Source organism: Anolis carolinensis, chromosome 5, assembly GCF_035594765.1.
Source record: "Anolis carolinensis isolate JA03-04 chromosome 5, rAnoCar3.1.pri, whole genome shotgun sequence".
In the NCBI taxonomy this organism is placed as follows: Eukaryota; Metazoa; Chordata; class Lepidosauria; order Squamata; family Dactyloidae; genus Anolis; species Anolis carolinensis.
This window is the reverse complement of record NC_085845.1, coordinates 143,498,356-143,522,893: the sequence shown is the minus strand read 5'-3', so window position 1 is coordinate 143,522,893 and position 24,538 is coordinate 143,498,356. Positions and strand designations below refer to the sequence as shown.

The following is a 24,538-nucleotide window of genomic DNA, read 5'->3' as shown; positions in this document are numbered from 1 at the left end:
GGGGGTGCTGACTGGCATCCTAGTGCTGCCAGAGGATGAGAAGCACTCCAACACATCTTTACCCTCAACTTATTGCACAGAATGGAAGAGAGGGAAAATCAAGAGTATACTTAGAAATAATAGCACTGCATGGACCGGACATGTGCAGTAGCAGTACTGAATGTAATCCTCCCTTCAAAATCTGCGTGTTTTTTGTTGTGCATGGAATGGAGGTTGACAGCATGACAATTTTCTTTTCAAAAGTTGCACCCCACTGATTTAATCTGCCCTCTTCCTACTGCATGCTACAGTTGTTTAGTAAGTGAAAAACCAGTGAATTTACCACTCTGTTCTCCTTAGTTCTTACTTCCAGTCCCCACCCCTGAAATGTCAGAGCCAATCAACCAGGTTAAAGCTCTGAAATGATTTTTCTTTGTGTTGAATGGTTTATACCCCTGTAATATCTCCTGTCTTCCACATCTGACACATTCAGTCAGGAGGAATCTTGTTTCAAATGTAGAATCATTTGTCTTTAATTTCTCAGTGTTCCTAATATACAATGAAAGGAAGATTCCATGACTCCAGAAGCTGATGTAGCCAGCATTATTTTCTGCCATTTGTTAAATAATCTCTGTAGTTTTTAAAACACATATTATGTATAGTTTCCATGTAATTAAAAACAAAACAAAACATTGGGATGTTTGTCCTTACATTTTGAGTAGAAAAGTCCCGAGGGGAATTATTATCCTTCTGAGTGTGCTCAGCCTGTTAGGAACACAGAATTGGATGACTGCTGGAATATTTGCTATAGCAGAAACATTCAATCAAGTGCCGAAAGGTTGATCAACCTGTAAGCAATCCAATTGATTAAATGTATTTTTCCTAAGATTTAGGCTCATGTTAAATACTTGTCAAATTCCACGTTCTTAACCATTGACCCTTCCACAAAAGGCACACACAAACAAAAACCCCAACACATGAATATGATGGTGTGATGTAAGAAACTGAGCAAGCTTCGTTAGAGCCACTCAACCTTAGCTCGTGGAGTAACATGGCAAAAATCTGATGTTGAAACAAAGTTATTGCAGTGCAGAGCAGCAAACAAAGAAACGGATAAGATCTGAACAGGAAGCAGGGAAGAAGTTCAGGGAATTCAGGTTTAATGAAAGAATTTATATATAAATCTTTACTGGTTTTATTTCTGGCTGTGGTTCATTTAAGAACCAAAAGGGAGAACTGGTCACATTTTACCACTCTGAACCCACTGATCAACATAGCCACTTATCTGGAATAGCAATAGTCTTGAGGCATGAGTACAAGATCCAGGGAGGGATCTCGATGATATAAGGCAGGGTGAATGACAGGAGATCTGCTGTTGGAAGTACAGGGTCAGATTGAATAGGCAGCTGTTTTGCATTTCAGCTCCCAGAAGCTTCAGCCAACCTGACCATCAGTCAGGAATTCTGAGAGTTGAAATCCCAAATATCTGGAAGACCAAAGTTGGTCCCTTTCCTGCTGCACCAACAGAAGCTATAATGCCATATGTGATACCAACTACTTAGAAATGTAACGTTAACAATCAGAAATCTTCTCCATACCAAAAGCAATATCCAACATTAAAATTAACTTCAAGTTTTTCCCTAGACCATATGTAATATTTGGAGTCCTTCATTATTGTTAATTACCAGTTATTGGAAAAAAACGATGAAAGAGGGAAGAGGTGGCGAAGTGTGTTAAAGCACTGAGCTGCTGAACTTGCAGACCGAAAGGTCCCAGGTTCAAATCCCAGGAGTGGAGTGAGCACCCGCTGTTAGCCCCAGCTTCTGCCAACCTAGCAGTTCAAAAACATGCAGATGTGAGTAGATCAATAGGTACCGCTCTGGCGGGAAGGTAACAGCACTCCATGCAGTCATGCTGGCCACATGACCTTGGAGGTGTCTACGGACAACGCCAGCTCTTTGGCTTAGAAATGGAGATGAGCACCAACCCCCAGAGTCAGACATGACTGGACTTAACGTCAGGGGAAACCTTTCCCTTACCTAATCTCTTTTTATTTTTGCAGTGTTAGCAATATATATTGCCCCATATATTTCCACTGTCCTTGGTAAGAAGACTAATGAAAGTTCCAGCATGTATAAGTTTTATATGTGAACTGAGCTGCAAATGTTTAGTGATTTACAATTAAGATGCTAGAGGGATAGATAGTAGAGTGGAAATAACATTAAAAATATGTCACAAATGATTTAATAATTATGACATTTAAAGCTGAGGCAGCTAAAACATATTTTACAAACACCTCAAAGAAGCTCTGAGGCAAGATCCCTATTTTTTACTTCAACAGAAAGCTGTTGACAGCTGACAAGGTAAGATGTAGTTCAGCCAAATTTACTGCATATAAAGCAAGTCATTGTTTATATAGAGAGAAAAGGAACAGAACAGGATCAAGACATGGTGGCACCACAAAGAGAAAAGAAAGCAAGGTAGGCAAAACTCCCAGACACCAAAATCATAATCTATGGACAGCTGGTGATGTACCTGCTATACAAAGCATAAACTAAAATCTTACTAACAAAGATCAAAATGATATCTGGACTGTACATATTCAATCCTTGGTTGTTTGATACAAGAGAACACTTTGAAGAAGAAAAATTCAGAGGCTGTCAGAATGCCAGTCTAAGAAGTCTTGGAGGGAATAGACTCCTGTGATTTTTCTATGTATGTGTGTGTGAAAACCTGAAAGGGAGACAGGGTCTGCACTGTTAGATCTCATCTACTATAGGTCGTAGATGAAAGCATGATATGTTTGCAAGTTTGCTTATTCTTGCTGTGCTATAATTGCATATCTGATTTTTTTAAAACAATATGTTGAATTTTGTTTTCTTTGGCAAGATATTTTATATTAAAATGTTTCATGTAGTAAGGTCTCAAGAATTATCTCAATTTAATAAACAATTTGCTATGTGTTTATAATTTTGGTGTTCAAGAGTATGGTTGATTGATAGAAGAGTCCAACTTGCCAAACTAGCTGCTCAACTAATGGTTCATCAACACTGTAGAATTAATAGAGTTTGACACTACTTGAACTGCTATGGCTCAATACTATAGAATTATAGGAATTGTAGTTTTATAAGGGCTTCAGCTTTCTCTACCGAAAAGGGTTGGTGCCTTAACAAACTACAGAATCCAGGTTTACATGGCATTCATTATACAGTGTAGAGGCACCCTAAGGGCTGATAAAATGCAAAATACATGTGTTGAAGAGAAATTACACTAAGACAGAATTTGATGCAATACTTTGCCAGTACTTCAATAGAATATCTCTTAATTCAACATACTTTCTTAATCCCTTATCATTCAAATAATCTGAATAATTTTAGATATTACAATATCACAATAGACAAAGACTATAACAATGAACCTAATGTAACAGTTGACATCAATGATAATTAACTCTAAAAATATCACGTACGGTTAAGAATAAAAAACATATTATTTTAGTAGTCGATTGAATTAAATACCACTTAAGCAAGAAGTTATAATTTTCATTGCTATTAGATGTCCTAAATTCTTGCCTATCTTTTCATAGATTTATTTGCTCTTGTATCTTTCTCCCATTTGTTCTGAAAGGTTATGGCCTCTATTCTGTATATTTTTATCATTATACTTTTACTAATCCTAGCAAGAAGTTCTTTTCTCTATTCCAGAATATTTTATTAATTGGACCATATTTCCAAAACCAGTCTGCTAATGGTATGTCTATCTAAGAGAAAGAAAGAAACCTAGGCTAAAATTCATTCAATTGTGGAGTTGTCTGATAATAAGATGATGGAGAAGAGATATTCAAAAATATAAAAAAATATATATTCAAAAGCATTTCTTCCTGTTCAGGACTTTCCTTGTAAAACCAGAAAATCTCCCAAAACATTTGTATTGTGAATTTGTTCATTACAACAGGGCAAACTAGGAAGCCATTTATTTCTATATTTTCCTATTTTTCTCCCTAATAAATTCATTGTGTAGATTTTGTAGTTCATTGTTTAAAGTTTTATTTCTGGTTCAAGGAATATTTCTTAATAGTCTATCGCTATGCATTTCAATACACTGTTATTTTTAATTATTTCATTATCAGATAATCTCACATAATTAACATTAATTTTAATGCTTGAACTCCCTCATGGAGGCCTCCAATATATTTATTATATTGAACATAATTTTCTCTGGTTTCAAGAAATGAAGAGCTGATTTTCCTAAAAGTGACATTTTTGGAAGCAGAATACACAAAACCAAAGACTTTAACCATCATCAGAAACAAAACATGATTTGCTGGAAATGTATGTATCCAAACATTACATTTCTTGATAATATTAATGCATAATCAAGTTTTGCACAATTATATGTATGTATGCTTTTAATAGATTCACCAATGAAAGTCATCTGTAGACTCTGTTTGTCCTGGTTGATACCCTGTACACAATAGTGGGATGGCATAGAAATGCAGTGGCTCTCTACACCAGTGGTTCTCAACCTGGGGTCCCCAGATGTTTTTGGCCTTCAACTCCCAGATAATCCTAACAGCTGGTAAACTGGCTGGGATTCCTGTTTGTTGTAGGCCAAAAACATCTGAGGACCCCAGGTTGAGAACCACTGCCCTACACAGTGTTCATTTCCAATGGCTTGTATTAGGGACACGTTTGGATGCGCTTAGTCTGCACATTTTAATTTATTTGATTTAAATTAAATTAATTAATTTAGATTAATTTAATGCAATTTAGACTGATTCCCAGATCTTAAATGGAAAGTTGATCATTTGCAATAATCTACTTTCCCTTTAATGTTTGTGTATCTGTCCTATATGTCTCTGTTTATATTATGGTACTTGCTTGGATTATATGACATTATTGAGAAAGAAAGAAAGAGAGGGAGGGAGGGAGGGAGGGAGGAAGAGCATTCAGTTCAGGACTAATAACTCCATGACAAAAAGATATTATAAACTGCCAATGGTCAGGAAATTTTCATCTAGAGCCAACATGTTATCATTTGAAGGAGGGTGCCGATCTCCAAAATAGGTGCCACAACTGAAAAGTCTCTTTTTTGTGTACCTACCTGCCAAATGCCAAATTGTATGGGAGCATAGAATCCTGGTGATCCTCATAGAATTGGAAAATCTACTAATATCTATTATTATATCCATATTAAAGAATTGTCACATCTCTTTACTATTAACTGCCTTTTTCCTAATCATGCACCCAGTTGGAATACAGTGAAGTCAGCCAAGAATTGAATAAATTAAGGAGTAATTAGAAGGAATTACAAAAACCTGCAGTTAAGGTATGATCAGACTGTGTAAACTTCCTTGTGATTTATGAATAGCATAATGATTTTGCTAGAACTTTGTTAAATAGGAGTATCTCCTTATTTGCAGTATACATTCTTCTCTTTGGGATGTATCCAAATCCTCACAAAAGCTTGGGGGAGCTTAGACATTATTCTGTTTCCTTGATTATGTGAAATAATTTTAGTGGATTAAAATGATTAAATATTGCAGCTAAGTCTCACACAAACTCTTTCCAATATTAAATTGCTGAGTGGGAACATTGAACTGAAAGAGTTGGTTTGTGAGTAAGCAATAACAGTTCATGCACATAAGAACAATACTTTGGCAGAATGCAATGTTATGTTAGGATCATTTAGTCTGTTCAGTTCATTGTTGTCTATAGTGACAAGAGCAGTTATGTTTCAGAAAGATCTCAAAAAAATAATTCAGTTATCTGGAGATTTGTTGGACCTAACCCTTCTAGCCATCTAAGCTTAGGACCAGCAAGACAGTTTGTGCCTCAGAAAGAGCAAGAAATCTCTCCCCACATTCCAGGAGATCAAGACTAAAAGCTATCCAAGGGTATATCCTACTCCAGTCCAGTCGGGGATAGAACTATATTCCACTGTGGTTACCTTTACCTGTGTCATGTTGTCATCATAGTAGTGGAGCTCCAAAGAACTTTGTTAGCACCAGTAAAGGATGGTCAGGAGCTCTTTGGAGTTCTATGGTTACTGCTACAATGATGACAGCACAATAAAGGTAAACACCACCTAGTTCTTCCCATGCACAGGAGCACAGGAAAAATTGGGTTGGCAGCACTGGACTATGTCAACAGTTTCTGATTCAGAACCAGCCTATCTACTCTACCCCAAAGTCCAGGAAAGTTTCAGAGCATACCTCGACTTTCCCTAATGCAGGGGCACAGCTGCATTAAGCTTCTGTGCCCCACTTTGAGGGCAACATGGATCCGTGCATCATGTAAATATCACAGAGTCAATTCTCAACCACCTTGTGTTTTTGTTCCCATATAAATGTACCCCAAGTTATTTTAACACATGAAGCAAAACTCATGAGAACGTTTCAATTTTCTCAGAAGTGAAAATACAACTATATTTTATTAAATTAATATTTTATCATGAGAACAAAAAAATCTAAAAGGTAGGACATACCATGGCAAACTACTACTACTACTACTACTACTACTACTACTACTACTGTTGTTGTTGTTGAAACCGGAAAGCTAAACTACTTTTCCATTGCTATTATTTCACAAAATATGGTGCAGAAATGTATTGAGCATCAAAGTAATTGTTTTACTAAGCTTCATTCATTTTAATTTGTCTTCCTCAAGGAACATTTTAGATAGTGATGGTTTATACTGTATATATACCCATAGAGGGAAAAATGCAGGTGCAAGTTCCAGCTCACCTCATCCTTTTCATCTGTAATGTTGCCATTTAACATGCATAACCTCTAGCAGCCAGGGAAATTGAAGGTAGACTCAGTGCCATTTATAGCCACCTATTTCTCCATCCCTAAACCAATAAATGACATCCACTGAGATGTTACCTACATGTCTGACAGTCAGAAACTGAGTAATATCCTGATTCTGCTAACCTGGAGACTAGGATATGGAACGATGACTTGAAACTACAGGAAAGGAGATTCCACCTGAACATTAAGAGGAATTTCCTAATTATGAGAGCTGTTTAACAGTGGAACTCTCTGACTGGAGTGTGGTGGAGGCTCTTTCTTTGGAGGCTTTCAAACAGAGGCTGGATTGCCATCTGTCACAGGTGCTTTGAATGCATTTTTCCTGCTTCTTGGCAGGGGGGTTGGACTGGATGGCCCACGAGGTCTCTTCCAATTCTATGATTCTATGTCATGTGCAAATTATGAGCTTTTAAAGTGTGTGCCCATTCTTTCTGTAGATTGTGAAGCAAGGCACAGCATTGTATTGTTTTGTGGCCACTCCTTGGGACTATATAAGTTGTCTTTGAAATGGTATCAATTACTGCCACACCTCCCCTGGAAACTGTTTACAGGTTCTCTGCAAAATTATCTGAAGATGCCTGCCATAGATGTGGGTGAAATGTCAGGAGAGAATACTTCTGGAACATGACCATACAGCCCAGAAAACATACAACAACCCTGTCTGAGCAGTGAATGTCAAACAAGACATCTTTCAAGAACCAACTTCCAAGTTAGATTTGGTATACAATGTTAAGAATTTGGGCCTTATTTTTCAATTGATTGTGGGAATCATAGGTCTCAATGTCTCTGGATGAGGTGTGAAATGTTTAGTGCAGATATCTTGTTATGGTATCAAAATATATCAGGACAATGATAACAGCATTCAGTTCCATAAAAATTAGGTCTCAAACTGAGATCAAGAGATAAGTCATTGTGATGTTACAGGATTATATTTTGTTATGGCATGAAGTGGGTCTCTGTTGCGTTACATAGGGACAGATGCAAGTTGGAAGGATTGCTAGAACTGCTTCTGATCAGCTGACTGCTTGGGCATGAGAACAATCCAAATAAATGAGATGAAAAGTCATGGAAAAACCTCTCTGAGTAGGTCATATATCAACTTCAAACTAGGAAGGGGGGGGGAGTAATTCTTTTTAAAAAATAGGCAGGTAGGCAGGAAAGTGACCATTGCCACTATTCCCACTAGGGTTCCATGTGGTTTCTAGAGACTTTATCCAGACCCCATTCTGAGCTAGAGTTTCTGGAAATCTCACTGCCAATTTTTGTGGAGTTTATATCCCTTCTCATCATGCCCTGCTTTTGTCAGGATTTGTATAAAAGAAAGTTCAGTTATCCCAGTTTTAGCTCTTCGTCCTCTTTCTTGTTTTCAAGGGCATGATTGTGCCATGTGCATGGACCTTTTACCTCTCAGTCTTCTCTCCTCACTTCTGTTTTTTTTTTTAAAGCTTTCAGCACATAATCTTATGGGACTGTGCAACAACCGTATTTCAAAATCTACACAATTCACTTAGAAAGTAGGTTGCTTCAGCTTGAATGCTCACTCCTTCACCTCACTTTCCTTTTTGAAGCTTCAGATGATTTTCCCATTGCAGGGTCTGTACCTACTTGTCAAATATCTGGCAAGTTTCATCTGTATTAGGAGAAGCTTCAGGGCCTGCAAATCTTACACAGCTCTGTCAAAAAGAAAGTGATAGATTTTGGTGATTTCCCCAAGATAATCATTGGAGAAGACAATCAAGGCTTTGAAAAAGGAGAGGAGGTCTGTCTCAGATCTGAGCAAAAGTGCATGGAAAAACTAGCTTTTAAAACTTGGAAAGCAAGAAGAGAGATTTTTGAGGACAATTTTGAAATCACATGGTATCCTTTATCATATATGCTTCAAAAACTTTGATGGAAACAAATTTTAGATTGAGACACTAGATGTGTTTGGGCTTTACAATTATTTAATTAGATTAGCTTTATCACTATATTTGTATTATTGATAAGCGCATCTGTATATGAAATGAAAAATTAATAAAAAAATAGTTTAAAGCAGTGGTCACTATCCAAGACCAATGTGCAAAATCCATTTAAAATATGATTTTTTTTCTTTCATCATATGTAAAACTCTTCAGCTGCAGCTGATTTGTAGTAGTTTTTAAACTGCAGTCGTCCCTATTTAAATGCATAAGAAATAGTAATAATTTTCTTGCAGAAAGCTTGACTTTATTTATACGAATTATGATTTTTTAAAAAGAAAAACCAATAAGCAGGATAATTAAACAGTAAAGTTAAAGAGGGGTTTCACATGTTCAGTCACATCTGTTCTCAAACTGCTTTCATTGAGGCAATTGATTTTTATACGTCATCACTGAAATTTCTGTTTATTGTTCGTTGCTCCTTATTTTCTTCCTACAACATGTTAAAATTTTGGGATATGTGGACATAGATTGCTATTTGAATAAGTTCAATTATTACAAAACAATTGTAGATATAGTAACATTTTGTACCCTACATAATCTAGAAAAGAATTTCCAAAATATAATGCATATACACACAAAAACCCTTCCATCAAAATATTAAATCAGTGTAGTGCAATTCCAGAATTACAAAGGTACCAGCTGCTAATATATTTTGCCTTTATTTCTCAGAGTTAATAATTGGGAAAGGGGAATAGTTGGGAGGGTTTGTCACATAGCAACCAACTTTACAATGAGGAAAATAATTTTCTGTTGCTGTAATTGCTCACCCAAAACTAATCACCCACTGTGCCTATCACTTCTCAACAAAGTTCTGCATGTTCATTTTACGGTAATTTGTGCAATTTATGGGTATTTTTATTTCACATTTGTTGGTGTCTTATTACAATAAATCAGCAGTCTCTAAGGTGCTGCAGCATTGTTTGTCTTTATTGCAAATAACATCAGTAATGTCACGTAAACTAGTGAATTAATGTTATAGTTAGGTATTTTTGCCCTATTATGATGAAATCTCTCCCTAATAATGTGCATGTATTAAAATGCTAGATTATCCTTTATGTATATCTAGGGAATGCTATTAACATTTATGGTATTCAAGATCTGAGAATCAATAAAACTTACTGAAATAAGAGATTACCAAGTATTTTTTAAAGAAAAGACCTGTAAACTGCTTCATGTGTTTCTACTTAAGTCAGATGGCCGGAAAAGTCTTTTAATTCAGATTTCTGCTTTGCTTAAGTCCCATTTAGGTCAATGGGTATACTGTATGTATGACTATTTATTTATTTATTTACTCCATTTCTATCCCGCCTTTCTCTACCACAGAGGAGACTCAAGGCGGTTTAAAAATCAGGCAGAAATTCAGTGCCGCACGAGTAAACATTAAAATACATCTCATCAAAATATAAACAATCTAAACATAAGCAATTAAAACACATATCAATCAATTAAACAGATTAAAACCAAATAAAATGTCGGGTCATGATCTCATATCCAAATCATTTTCCAAAATCCATAGTCCATTATTCAAGCTGTTTATACTGTTTTCTAAATATGGACCCAAACCTACACTTTTTAACTTTGAGGTTAATGTAAGGACTCCCTGCCATTTAAGTTAATATTGTTATCAAACATATTGATTTTTACTGAATTCTTATCGTACAATGGAATGGAGTCATTTCACTGGTGTACAAACACTGGAATATATTTATTTATTGTAAGCTATACTAACTGAGATATAGTGCTAAGTGCCTTGAAGTTTTAAAGGAAAGGTAAAATTAAAAAGCCCTGGAAAAAACTTCTAATTAATATCAATTTCCTATTGCTGGTGGTTGTTTTATCCCATTTATTTATATCATACCTTTCTGCCCATAACAGGAACAAAGGGGCATTTAAAAATTACAGGCAGAGTTTGCCAGAATCTGATATAAATTCACTTTACATTATCCACTACTTATCAAACATCGTATGTAAGTTCCAAAGTGGAAAATCTCTAATCTGCTGTGATCTTTGACTAGCTAGCAGATTATTCCAAAAATATAACACTAAAGGTTGCCACATTTGCAATTGCAGCCCAAAAGATCAGAGCTAAAGTAGCAAAATCCATACTTGAGGTCAGAAATGGAAATGGTGATGGTTTGGGATGATACAAATCAGACACTGTCATTGTTATGTTGCTGCTATCATAATTTTAAAGAGCTAGTTTTAATTTTTTAATAAGTTTTAATGTTTATATTGGAAAGTGCTTATAAAGGTTGTATATTACTGATGTCATGGCCTATGGCTAGTACAATAAACAATTCATTCATTCATCATCTGTCTCTAATTTCCTCTAATGGAAATCTAATTTGAGATACATGTGGAAAGAGTATTCAAAATATTTTTACTCATTGAAAATCATGTTTTGGAGTGTCCATAAATCCTGACAAGACAAATACCAGACTGATGAGGCTTTTTGCAGTTTGGGACATATTCTTTACAAAATCTACACCTTGTCAGGTGTTCTGTGCAGAAAACAATATTCTGCAAAAAAATAAAATAAACAATAAACACAACCACCTATAACTGTTGCACTATAAATTCCAAATTGTGAATCATCTTGTGAATTGCAAAAACTCCTTGTTTCCTTCATGAAGAAAAGTAGCCATGAATTACACCCCTACAGCAGGTTGTAAATCTTTCACATATATTTCCTCCCCCCCCTTCACCACTGTGACTTCTTCCTCATCTTTGCTTCCTTTTACTTCAAATCAGATATCATCTTTCAGACCTACCTTCTTCATGTTATTCATGTTGACCAACCGTACTCTAGACTATCTTATTGGGTTATTTTTTCCCAAACACAAATTTTATATATAAGATTTTGTGCATAATATTAAAGTGATAATTCTACTCCACCAATGAATAGTATATTGTATGGCCTTGTATATTGTGAAATTTGCATTTCATTTCTGTTTCTTTCCCAAGATCTTATCTTGCTTTTTTCTTTGATCTTTTTTTTTTCTTTTTTGCTTTTAGGATTCCACTCCCCTCGCTTTTATTCTATTTATCCCTATATCCTGTTCTAGAAACTGCCTCCAAAACTTTCTTTTATCATAATTATAGGTGATCCCTCGTGGCCGAGTGTGAAGGTCTTCCAGAAGTAGAGTCTTGGTGATGGGTCTATAAGGGATTATAGACCTATTCTGGATTGGCATGATCGATCACAATGAGGACATTGATGTCCAGATTGAAATTGGTATTTTATACTGGACAAAGGAATGGAGAAAGAATTAAATTATCAGGCAAATGTGTACAGCACACAAACCTGCACTGACCATGAACACAAACCATACTGCTGTAATTCAGTAGATGTTTAAATACCTTCCAGGGACAGTTCATTGAACAGAATGAGTTCTCTGCCCTGCAAAGCTTCCCAATCATTGACCCCATTATTGCAATAGTTAAGCTGCTTGTCAGTACGTCACTATTGATTCCCTTTTTGGAGCTGTCTTGGACATCCCTCTGCTGCTTTTCAGTTTCCTTCGTTCTTCTACAGATTTCTTTTCCACCATTTTTCTCCCCTCACTATTGCTGGGGAATTCTCCTTTTTATTAGACATGATTACAGGCAGAAGAGAATCCTACTTTTGTATTAAAATTATAATGGTGAAATATATAATAATGTGTAGCTAGTAATAAGTTATAATATGTAATCAAACCGTCTAATAGAAGTAGACTCTGAATTTAACACTATAGTCATGTGTAATCCATTTGTTAGCTCACTTGCTAGCCTGATGATTTATAAAATGTACTTCCTTTTGGTCAAAAATACTCAGATTGACAGAGGACCACCGATGGAAGAACATAGTAACCAGTGAAAAAAGAAGCTGAGATCCTCATCTTTTGCCTGTCTTATGGAAAATACATGCAAGATAGAGCAGACTTAAAGGACATATACATCTTATGTGAACACAGTGAAGTAACTGTTTCTTTAGCCAAATGCAAAAGTAACAGAAAAGTAATAGGCAGATGCAATTGTTGCTACATATCTTAAATTTATTTGACTTTTATTAAGTCTCTTAGTAACCAGACAAAAAAAGAAAGATGCAATGACGGAGCATAGGAAGTTACATACTAATTAAAAATCAATGGAATTCTTATTATTCCATTATGGTTTCTAGATTGTAGTTATATTGATTTTTATTCTTTTCCTTAGAATTAAAAGCACCGAAAACTAAAGTAGAATAGTAACTATTATGTTTCAATATGCATTTGTGTCAATCTTTGAACACTTTTTAATGACCATAATGTAACTGGAAGGCATAAAGCATGTTTAACATTGTTTTTCCATTATTACATTCATAATCCATATTTGACCTGTTTGTGTTTAAACGTTTCAAGTTGCATTTGTAATATTTCGGGTTTGCATCAGTGTTATACAATAAGATGTTATTTTATTTACAAACCTACAGTAACATTTCAGTTAAAACCATTTTAAAATACTCATAATTTAATTGCGATAATTTTAATACCCTGTTTACCCCAAAATAAGACAGGGTCTTATATTAGTTTTTGCTCCAAAAGATGCGTTAGGACTTGTTTTCAGGGGAAGACTTCTTTTTCCAAATTTACTTTTTAAATGAACTATATCTAGGGCTTGTTTTTGAAATAGGGCTTATATTTCGAGCATCCTCAGAAATGCTGAAAAATCATTATAGGTCTAATTTTCAGGGTAGGTCTTATTTTGGGGAAAAGAGGGTATATTGCTTCATCTCAGTGTTAAAAGCGTCAAGTTGCTTTTTATTTGAAATCTTCACTAAAGTAAAGACAATGAAAACCAGATTATTTAAACAATTACAGATTATTCCTTATTCAAAATGTTTTGGACCAGAAATGCATTCAATTTCAGATTCTAAAATGCCTGGATTTGCATATACATAAACAATGAGATATCTTAGAGATGGGACCCAAGTCTACAAAAAAATTCATTCATTTTTCATATAATACACATTGCTTGTAGGTAATTTTAGACAATATTTTAATTTTTTGTGCATTAAACAATGTTCATGTACGTTGAACCATCAGAGAGAAAATGTGTCCCTATGCGACTCCTAAATCGTATATTTTGGCTCTCAAATATCAGAACCTGGGGCAGTTTCAGTTTGGCAACTCTAGTGGACACAGCAATTGCTTTCCTATCACAACTGTACACAACTTAGAAGTTCAGAAACCAGAAACAAAAATATATTTTCAGATGTTTTCATTAGAAAGCCTCTTTAGAAACGAAAAGAAGTTGAAGAACAAAGAACAAAAGCCTTTCTCAATTTAATTCTGTTAATCTTTAAGGTACCATATGATTCTGTTCTTGCTGCAGCAGACTATTCTAGCTTTCTGGAAGTTATTTGGAAATTGTGAATTCCTTTGTAGTAACAGTTGAGACTTATAGTTAGAAGAAACAAATTCTTGGAGTGGGAGGGAGAACTCCAAACAATAAAGAACATTTTAAAAGAGAATTTTACAAACCAATCAGCTGCTATATATCAGACAAGAAAGTGCAGACCTCCAATAATAAGCCATTACCCAAGTGTTTGTTGAACATGATGTAAGCTTCTGAAACAGGTTAACCAAAACCTAAAATCAAGCAAGAATTCTCCATACAGCACAGTTGCTAGTAATGCTAGGAATTGTGGTCAAAAAAAGGAATCTTTATCCAAGCTCTGGTTTTAGCAAATCAATTCTAGTGCAAGAAAACCAAGCAAGTGCCAAATTCAAGATAAGCATTTGATTATTCTTTTTCATATCTCACGTTGATGGATAGTTGTCTCTTAATAACATTCTCATTGAGAATTCATATTTGTATCAATTAATAAGCTCTCCATCAAGCCTATATGTGATCTCCTCCAAAATTGATCTCCTACCCATCATCCAATCTAGTACTACCATTCACGTTGATATGTATTATAATAGAAAGGGGAAAATATAACTTGCATCAAAAAGAAAGGGCAATGTTATTCTCTTTGGATAGTGAGCTGGAAAGTATTAAGCAAGACAAGGGAGAAACATTTTGGAAATGACAGGAGACTCTCTGTGGATATCCTAATTATAAGAACAGGCTTGTAAAAAGAAAGTATTACCCATCATAGTATATTCTAGCTGTAAGTCAGACAGGACTATAAAGGGCAGAACCAGTGCTCAGAATTGGCCTGAAAGCAAATAGAAAGCCAGAATACTCATGTTTATTTTCTCTTGCAAATGACTGTCATGCAGCCAGTGATTTAATTGGAATGTCAGATACTGTGGAATATTTTCTGACAGGTTTTCCAAAGAAAGAGGCTTACTGGGAAAACCATAGCGTAGCATTCTTATCCAGTAGTAATACTAAGAATAAAAAGATGTGAAAGGACTAACCCAAATCTTGGTAGCCCTAATGCATAATCTGTGTTACAATTGTTTCATATCCCTTGATCAGTTTTTAAAATTATTCCAGTAATATCTTTGATTAGTTTTTAAAATTATTCCAGCAGTACTTCTGCTTTTTTAATGTATTTAATGAAAAAAGGAACTCACCTGCTACTTTTAAGCAAGGCGTTTGCAAAAGTAATACTCTTTCTGTTTGAAATTCTACTGGTGATTAATGTTTTTCCAAAAATTCTAGAAAAAGAAAATAATGACAAAAACAATTACCACTCAATTCTAAAATTAGTCAGAATATCACAGAATATCACCTTCTGTGAACATAATTAATTGAAACCACATAATATAATAACGATGGAGAAAAACAGAATATAGTGTCTGCATGACTGAACAAAATTGCTTTGGAATCACCAACTCTGACAACTGATAGGGATGTCAAGGATCACCATGACATTTTCCTAATATGTGACTATAAGAAATTAGTGCTAACTGCTTCATCCTACAGTCAAATGTACATACCAGAAAGTAGACAGGATGAAAAGGCAATCTTCTTTGCCCTTAGCAATTTTTTGAACTGTAATTATTTACTCTGTGATTTTTTTTCAAATTACATTTCAGCTATAGTAAATATCTCTTTTAAAAACAAACATGTTTACAAATGAAATCTAGTCTAATTCCAACTAGAACAATTCTGGATTTTGACTTATCTGGTTGCAGAACTAGGTAGGTTTAACTATTTGATTTTAGATTCACCACAGACTCGGGTGAGTACTCTAACATTGCAACCTTATATATGTTTATTCCAAATTAAGTCCCAGTCCAATTAGTAGGTAGGGCTAAGCTGGCTACCATGAAACTGTTTATCAGACTGAGCAATTTTGTTTAAAAAAGAAAGCAAAAAAAGACAGATATGTCCAACCCTACCAGACCGAGTTAAGGAGACTACACTTTCGGGGGGGGGGGGATCAATAATCAGAGAATATATGATGTATTATATATTAAACCTGAACATTTCTTAAAGTCTGCACTGACTAAACAATCAATTCTTCAGTGTGTCAACAATATTAAGAAAGTTTAGATTGTCCACAAAAGGAGCCAAACTAATTTAAATGTGAATGGTTATCAGAGGCCTTTATTAGAAGATACAGCTCCTCAAAAAAAGTCATGTTGTTCTGCCAAACTGGGTTATCCATGGTGCAAATCAAACAAACAATCCAAGACCTTCAATGGCTAGGAATCCTACAAACCGCAACCCAGCTGTGATGCTGAAGAGAGGGAAACTGTAGCTTGTGGTTGAATGTATTTATCATTCATTCTTCCCCCTTTTCCAAACTATAAAGTGAGAAGAGAATTTTATAGTTTATTGAGGTTGCTACATCTGAAGTTCTGGTCTTGTCTATGCCGGCTTGAAAGAAGGCCAGGGCTGTCCTATCCCTTGGACATAAAGGAAACTGTATTTAATTCTAGGGATGGGATCTTCCGAGCCTTTCAGCATTGCTAAGCCTGATGTGTTAAAGCAGGCACATAGTTAAAGGAGACTAGCTAATGAGCAGAGTAGGTACACAAGCCCTATTCTTATCTTCCCACTCTTTTCTCAGGCCCCTTCTACACTGCCTTATATCCCAGGATCTAATAGCAGATTATCTGCTTTAAACTGGATTATATGAGTCTCCGCTGCCAGATAATCTGGGATAATAAGAAAATCTGGGATCAGATCCTGGGATATAGGGACAGTGTGGAAGAGGCCTCAATGTCCTGTGACCCTGCACCTAATGTAAATGGTCCTAATTTCAACTCCAGGGAGCTAGCAAAGATAGTCACTTTATGCAATCATGGCAGTACAGATGAAAACAAATTCAATTTCCCAAAGAATCTTTGCATTTTAAATGATCACCAATAGATAATGGTGTAAAGTATGTGTTCTCAAACTTTTTTGGCCGCAGACCCCTTTTGAAGCAAAAGTTTCTCATGGAACCCCAATAAATGTTTATGTATTATATAATATATTATGTATAATGTGTGTGTATGTGTGTGTGTGTGTGTGTGTGTGTGTGTGTGTGTGTGTATGTATATATATATATATATATATATATATATATATATATATATATATATCAATCATGGGTCAGGCCAGCTGCAGATGGATGGAGAGTGTTTATGTGAAATAATTCAAGTCCCATTCCCGTGAGGTGCCCCAGAAGGATACTGTGGTTTACTGTATCGAAGGCCGCTGAGAGGTACAAGAGAACCAACAAAGACACACTCCTCCTGTCAAATTCCCTGCGTAGATCATCCACTAAGGACACCAAGGCTGTGTCGGTTCCGGTCTGGAACTGTATGATCCGGTCTGGAACTGTATGAACTTTCCTACATTCCCTATGTTGATGGAAATACCTTGGTCTCCCTTTCCCATATCTCCCTCTCCCCAGGATTACTTCTATGGGTGCCCCTTGGTCAAAGCAGGGCTTTGCTATCCAGGCCGGCATTTGTGATGCATTCCCAGTGGCCAGGCCCAGGCATGTCTCAGCTTCCTCCTCCTCCTCCTAAGCAGCAGCAGCTGAGAGCAGAGGAAGCACTTCATTTCCCCAAAATTGTTTAAATCCTTCAAGAACCTCAAGGGAGGAAGCAGGGAAGAAAGAAAGGGAAGAAATGTGAGAGGGGATGAAATGATAGTTATGACATTATGAATGGTAAAGAGAAAATAAATGATTGGAAAAGAATAATTCTGTTTTGCCTATTAAGCACTTGTTCATTGGCTGCAGACTTGTTCAAGACTGGATCTACAGTCCCACTTTAACTGCCTCAGCTCATTGTTGTGGACCTCTGGGAGCTGCAGAGAAGTAGGGAAGGAAGGAAGTGAAGGAAGGCATGTTGTCAGGGATTCCTCTTCTTCAGAAGAGGAAGGGGAGCAGGAAAGTGTTCATGAATCTGAGAGTGAGTTGGAGTCTGAGGAGGAGACTTTGCTAATACCCTCATTCCAGGAGAGGTGAAAAGAAACAGAGCAGAGACGTCATTCAGCTAGATTAGCTGTCAGAAATGCAGCTGAGTGATTAGGAACTGCCCTAGCAGTTGTGTGGGGACCCAGGGCTACAAAAGCAGAAGCAGGTGCAGCCAGCTCTTGCTGGTAACAAACTGACTCTAATGCCTTCACTCTCTGTGTGCCTGCTCCAAGTCTGCATCTGGATTTATGCCGGTTTCTTTGTCTGAAGTAAGACTTCCTGGCTTTCTTTTGCATTATTTCACTGAGTGTACTGTACTTTGTTTTGCTGAAGTAAAGCAGTTTTCATTTACTTACCACAGTGTCTTGAAAGACAAAACAGGACAGATGTTGTGGGCTCTGTGGCTTCCTTCTCCTCAGTGGTAGCAGCAGCATTAGGTGGATAGAGATAGTGGAGGGAGGAAGCAGGGAGGGAAGGAAGGAGAAGGAAGGAAGGTGAAATAAGGTAGGCAGGCAGGCGAACAGGTCCTGGGGTGCACTTCTCAGTGCTCGTAGCATCATGGCACAGTCCCCTCCTGTCTCCCTTTGGCAGGAGCAGGATCCCCCCACACACACACACACACATGCTGAGCCTTGGGTAGCACCTGGACCTCAAGGAAGGAGGAGGGAAGAGGAGGGAAGCAACATGGTGGTGGCAGCATGTGCCCTTAGAGCAGGAAGAGGAGGAGGAGGAGGGAGACGAGGGCAGCGTGGAGCCCCTCAGTATGCTTCACAGAGCCCCAGAGCCTCCTCAGAGCACACTTTAAGAACCACTGGTCTAAAGTCATTTAATATTGGTGAAGACTGGCTCTACCATTAGCAAAGTAAGGCAGTCGATTATGGCTGGTTAGTCCCAACTAGAGTAGAACTATCCAGTCAGTTGTTAAATGGTGAATCAACGTGTAAGCAAATCCTACAGATTTAATGGGTTCACTATTGACAGGACCAACAGGATTTGGGCAAATAGATGTTGAGAAAGGGCAGCATGTTTTCACTATTATTTTTACTGCAAAGAAAGGGGAAGAGTTCACTGAGATTTTCTACATTGGGTGCCAAAATAACTAAACTGGCGTTGGATACAATGCATCTTGACTTGCGTGGGTGATGCTGCTTGTTAAATTTTCCCTCTATTTGTTTCCATCTCCACCTTTTGTTTGATAGGACACTGTCTCCTCTGTACTTAGCCACTTTTTTCTCTTTCAGAAAACAATCCCTGTCCCTCCTTTCCCCCCTCCTCTTTTTATTTTTCACCCTGAAATGTCTTCCTGCTACCAAAACACGACGAAACGATTCTTTAGGAGCTAGCGTACTCAGTCCTAAATAGTCACATTGATTTTAAAAGCATTTATCCATGATCAAGACAATTACTTGAGTGTAATTATTTTAGCCCTCCCAAATTGTTTAAGGCTGCACAATGCGAAGCTAACGTCCCCATTCCTTTTAATATTAAACGTGTTCAATATTGTCAAGCCTTTCTCTCCATGTTTGATCTATAAACATATGAAGAGAAAATGAACTTCATAAATCATTGGAGACAGGTTCATGAAAGTCCTGTTCCTTTTAAACTGAACAGTAAATGAATGCAGTGGGAGGGGGACATCTACAATGGAGTTTCGTAATAAGGGTGCATTATTCTTTTAACCTTATTTTGACCTCTGCTATTGTTTGGTAAATTTTAATGACTACCCATTGCCTCTTTTGTCATTCTGCACTCTGTATAATCAATTAAACAGTACCGGACTTCCATTTATCTTGCAGGTGTTTACTTGTTTTTGGTGTGTAATTCCTTTCTAGGCCCATTAATTCAAGAGGAGCAAAACACACAGAGAAATATTCATTCTCTTCCAAGGCAAGAAGGCATCTATATTTCATCCTCTCCCTTTGCAGAATGGCCCTATAACTCTCATGTAGATTCATAGATCTTAGAGGTGGAAGAAGCATTATGATTATTTAGCATGGCCTGCTACATGAAAAAGGAGACCAATTTTCACCTTTTAAAGTGTGTGTAAGGCCTGTACTTCTGAACTCAGCAGAATTCTTGCTTTGGCTTTGATGGTTACAGAATGTCTTCTTAAAGCATAGGGGACAAAAATAATCAAATTTATCAATGGGTATTCAGTCTTGTTCTCAATAGGAACCTCATGGGAATATTTGCCAGGCTTAACTTGTTCGGCAAGAAGAATTTAGAATTAGGTATCATAAAGGTCTTTCACTCCCTTGGGGCAAAACTATTTCAAGCCTCTCTTTCTCAATATCCTATTATCTCACAGAAATTTCCCCAAGTGATGCTTATAAGAATGGTCTCATAATTAACACCCATACAAAGCATTTTCAATGTATCAGTTAATGTTTCTAAAAGGTGGGCAGATGTCTCAGTGTGTCTCACTGCTCTTTTCTCTACCTCATGTGGAGGGATTATCCAGAGCCATACCATTTACACAGTAGGGATTCAAACTAGAAATGCAGAAATCTGTCAATGTTACTTTCTTCAATGTTCAGAGTTTTTAAATATATACTTTCTGGTGAAGAATCTTTGTAAATTTAAAAACAAACAAACATATATAACACAAAGAACCACAGTGCATCTTTAACCCCTTGGGACCTTATCCCACGACACCCCCCCCCCCCTCCTTTAAACAGTTTAAATCTATTTCTTGAATGGAAAGTGACAGAGCCCATTCCACGATGCAGGGGGACATTCTGTCTGCACCCATCAGGATTCATAATGTAAAGAGTGTCAAAAAGGGAGAGGGGAGAAGACAATCAGAAATCATCTCAGGATTCTTGGATGTGTTATCTTCAGATTCTAAACTGCAAAAAGAAAAAAAACCCAAAAAACATGTGGAATGGGAGGTGTTGGAATCTCCTGCATTGATTCACATAGGATGGCCTGGGCAAATGGGCTGTCCTGTGGGCAGTCTCTACCAGTCCACAATACTCTGCCCAATACGATCCATTTCAGTAATTTTTTAAAATATATTTAAAACTATGAAATATCGCAACTTTATTAGATCACTAAATTTCTGTTCCTTTAATGTAATCTTTCAAATTTTCAATGCTTTCTACATTGTTTTTTAAAAAAAAGAAAAAAAAAGAGGGAGGGCAGACAATCTACTTGCTCATTGGATAAGGATGAAAATGTTAGCAATGGGGAAACTAGCAAAATCTTGATGACATGTAATATGTAATAAATGACACAACATTTTTATTTCTAACTATTATAGACCAAACACCATGATTTCATGACACTGCCCCCGCCCCCAAATGGGATAAGGTCCTTGGACTGAGCAAATTAACTAATCCAGAATATCAAGGCAGAAAATCCCTCAATATGTGCTTTGAGCTGAATATCTGAGTCCACACTGCCATATATCCTAGTTCAAAGCTGATAATGTGGAATTTTATTCAGCTGTGTGGATGCACCCTCTGATAACCCAGTTCAAAGCAGATATTGTGGGATTTTCTGCCTTGATATTCTGGGTTATATATGTGGAAGGGCCCTTTGTTTTCTCCTACATTTGCTTTATTAATAATAATAAGATTGTTAGACATTTCTTGATTAATCAATCCACAGTGTGTTCATAACAGCTCAAAACTCAAAATCTCTGATGTGGCCAGTGGGCTCTGGAAGTAGTGATTAAAAAACTTTCCAAAACTCTAGGCCCTTCCAGACAGCCCTATATCCCAGAACATCAAGGGAGATTATTTATTTATTTATTTATTTATTTATTTATTTCCAATATTTCTATCCCACCCTTCTCACCCGAAGGGACTCAGGGCGGCATACAATTGGCAACAATTCAATGCCGACACATCATTAAAACAAACAGCATATAAAATCTATTACAAATAGTTAAATACAGTATAAAATATTCATTAAAATTTATAATTTATTATTTATTAACTGCATTTCTATACCGCCTTTCTCACCCCTGGGGGTACTCAAAGCGGTTTACAACATAGTGAATGGCAAAATTAAATGGCTCACATATATATAAAATTATATCACATATCTAAATCAAAAACAAAACTGTAGATTAAACCATTAAAACTTTAAAAACATCAAGCATAGACATAAGCATGAAACATGTTAATGCAGCAATTAACGTAGACCTCTTCTCCCCCCCCCCAATCCCATCTCCCTCTCCATAGAGTTTCAACTCTTCTTTTTATACCTTCCCTGTTCCCCAATCCCACGAGACACAAAATTCTTTAGGTACAGATTGAGTCCACAATAGGGAGGGTAAAAATGTCCTGGGCCTTCTTGCGGGATGGTCAATGTGATATGAGGTCCTTGGGGAGGGCAGGGGGACAGTCTTATCTGATGATGGCAGTAGGTTAATGATCAGTTTGATAAAAGTCCAGAGGAACATAAATTTTATCAGTTGTGGTATCATAAGTAAATTGTGGAAGAGCTCACGGCCCAAGTCTGTTGTGAGCTTCTTGGACAGGCCAAGGACCAGCCAGCGGGGGTGTGGCTGCCACCAAGAAGAGTTGGTCTACAGGCGGCACCTTCCACTCTGGATAAGCCAAAGTCTGCTCTCCTCCTTTTCAACTCCTCCTCTTGGTGGGGGGGGGGGGCGGTGGCAGGAGGGTGGCTGCCACCGAGGAGAATATCTGCTTTGAACTGGGTTATCTGAGTCCACACTCAGATAATGTGGAATTTTTTGCCTTGATATTCTGGGATATAGGGCTGTGTGGAAGGGCCCTCTGACTTCAGCAAAGTTTTTCTATTGTATGCCTTCAGACTGTTATGTATGATGACTGTCTTTTTACCCAAGTACACTACCACTATATTGGCCTGTGTTAAGAATGTTTTATTAATGGTTTAAGAAAATGTATATTTCAGAAAAATGACTTTGACTGCACAGTACTCAGGGAGGAAAACTCACCAGTTATTCATGTTATTATGCAAATTGAACTTTAATGTCATTTCTCTGATTTGCTGACATCCCAAGAGTTATAAGAAGCTCAAATTGGCTCACGTAGGGATTTACATTTGCATGCAAAATAACAGCATTCATTTCATAATACTTATTATAATTTGCAATCTATTACACAACTGGATATTTGGACCAAGAATATATTAATTCAAATTCTTTTGATGATGACTTATTCTAGTTTTTTGATAACCTTATTACTTTCTTTGGCTATTCAGTTTGGCCATTTAGCCTGTAAACGAAACAAAGAAATAGCAACCCCACACTATTTTGAATTGGTGTTCCAAAATGTACATAATCTGCAGAAGAGTACAGAAAGAAAGTGAATATTGCTACTCCAGACCGCTCACTTTTCAGTGGCTGCAGGAGGCTTGGTATATTTCCAACTTTTGTAACACATGATTATATTATTAAGAATAAGCAGAAAATATGTACAATGGTCTACAAAGAATCCTATCATATTTAGTTTGCTTAAATAATGAACTGCCCTGATCAAAATCAGATGGGTTTCCACATTATGGAAAATTACCTTGATGTTTTCAGCAAATAGTGTGAGAAAAATGTTTCCTTTCTTGAGAGAAACTGCTTAACCAGTGGGGCAGTTCCATGGCATAAATGAGAGAATTGTGTGCACTATGTGGAGGTGACTTCCCACAGGTCCCATACCCTTTCAAGAAGGCCCGAATCTAATGGAGTATTTAATTAATTCAGAATAACTTTTTTTTCATGTCAGGAGCGACTTGAGAAACTACAAGTCGCTTCTGGTGTGAGAGAATTGGCCATCTGCAAGGATGTTGCCCAGGGGACGCCTGGATGTTTTGATGTTTTTACCATTCTTGTGGATGGCTTCTCTCATGTCCCCGCATGGAGCTGGAGCTGATAGAGGGAGCTCATCTGCCCTCCCCCTGAGTTGGATTCGAACCTAGCAGCCTTTGGGTTAGCAACCCAACCTTCAAGTCGCAAGGCTTTAACCCACTATGCCACCGGGAGCTCCAGATTCAGAATAACTGAGAATAACTGAGGTTATTCTGAATTAATTCATTTTTATAGGGGGTGTTGTTTGGACGCCCACGGTAAAAAACCCAGTCAGGTCTCGGCTTTGTCTGGATGGGCCCTTCTTTTCCTGAACCTAGCTTGGAAATCTGGTATTTCCCATTTTATTTATGGTAAAAGTTTTTGTTGTAGAATTTTAAGCACCACTTCGCTTGCATGGAAAATTAATGCAATGGCCCTGTGATTACTGCAATCCTTTGTTTCCCATTTCTTGTGGACTGGAATGTATATTGATGATTTCCAATCTAGGGGGTATTAATATATTTTCCATATTTGCTGACAGATTTTAGTACAAATTTGAGTGGATTCTGTCCCCATTGCTTGAAAAAGTTATTTGGTATGATATTTGTTCCTGGTGAATTATTTCTCCCAGTGGAACTTTACTTCACCTTCTAAAATCATTTTTTAAAAAATATAGTTCTTCA

General features: G+C 36.9%; 2 long non-coding RNA genes across 2 annotated transcripts in view; one reads left to right on the top strand and one right to left on the bottom strand.

The window, feature by feature from the left end:
* LOC103278908 (uncharacterized) overlaps nt 1–24,538 on the top strand; it is a 193,391-nt gene that overhangs the window by 78,456 nt on the left and 90,397 nt on the right. The gene's annotated exons all lie outside the window — the stretch shown is intronic.
* Nucleotides 1–24,538, bottom strand: part of LOC134299494 (uncharacterized) — an 82,960-nt gene that overhangs the window by 49,928 nt on the left and 8,494 nt on the right. The window contains exon 2 of the long non-coding RNA XR_010006707.1: nt 15,297–15,380. This is a non-coding gene — a long non-coding RNA (uncharacterized LOC134299494). The remainder of the gene's footprint in view (nt 1–15,296; nt 15,381–24,538) is intronic.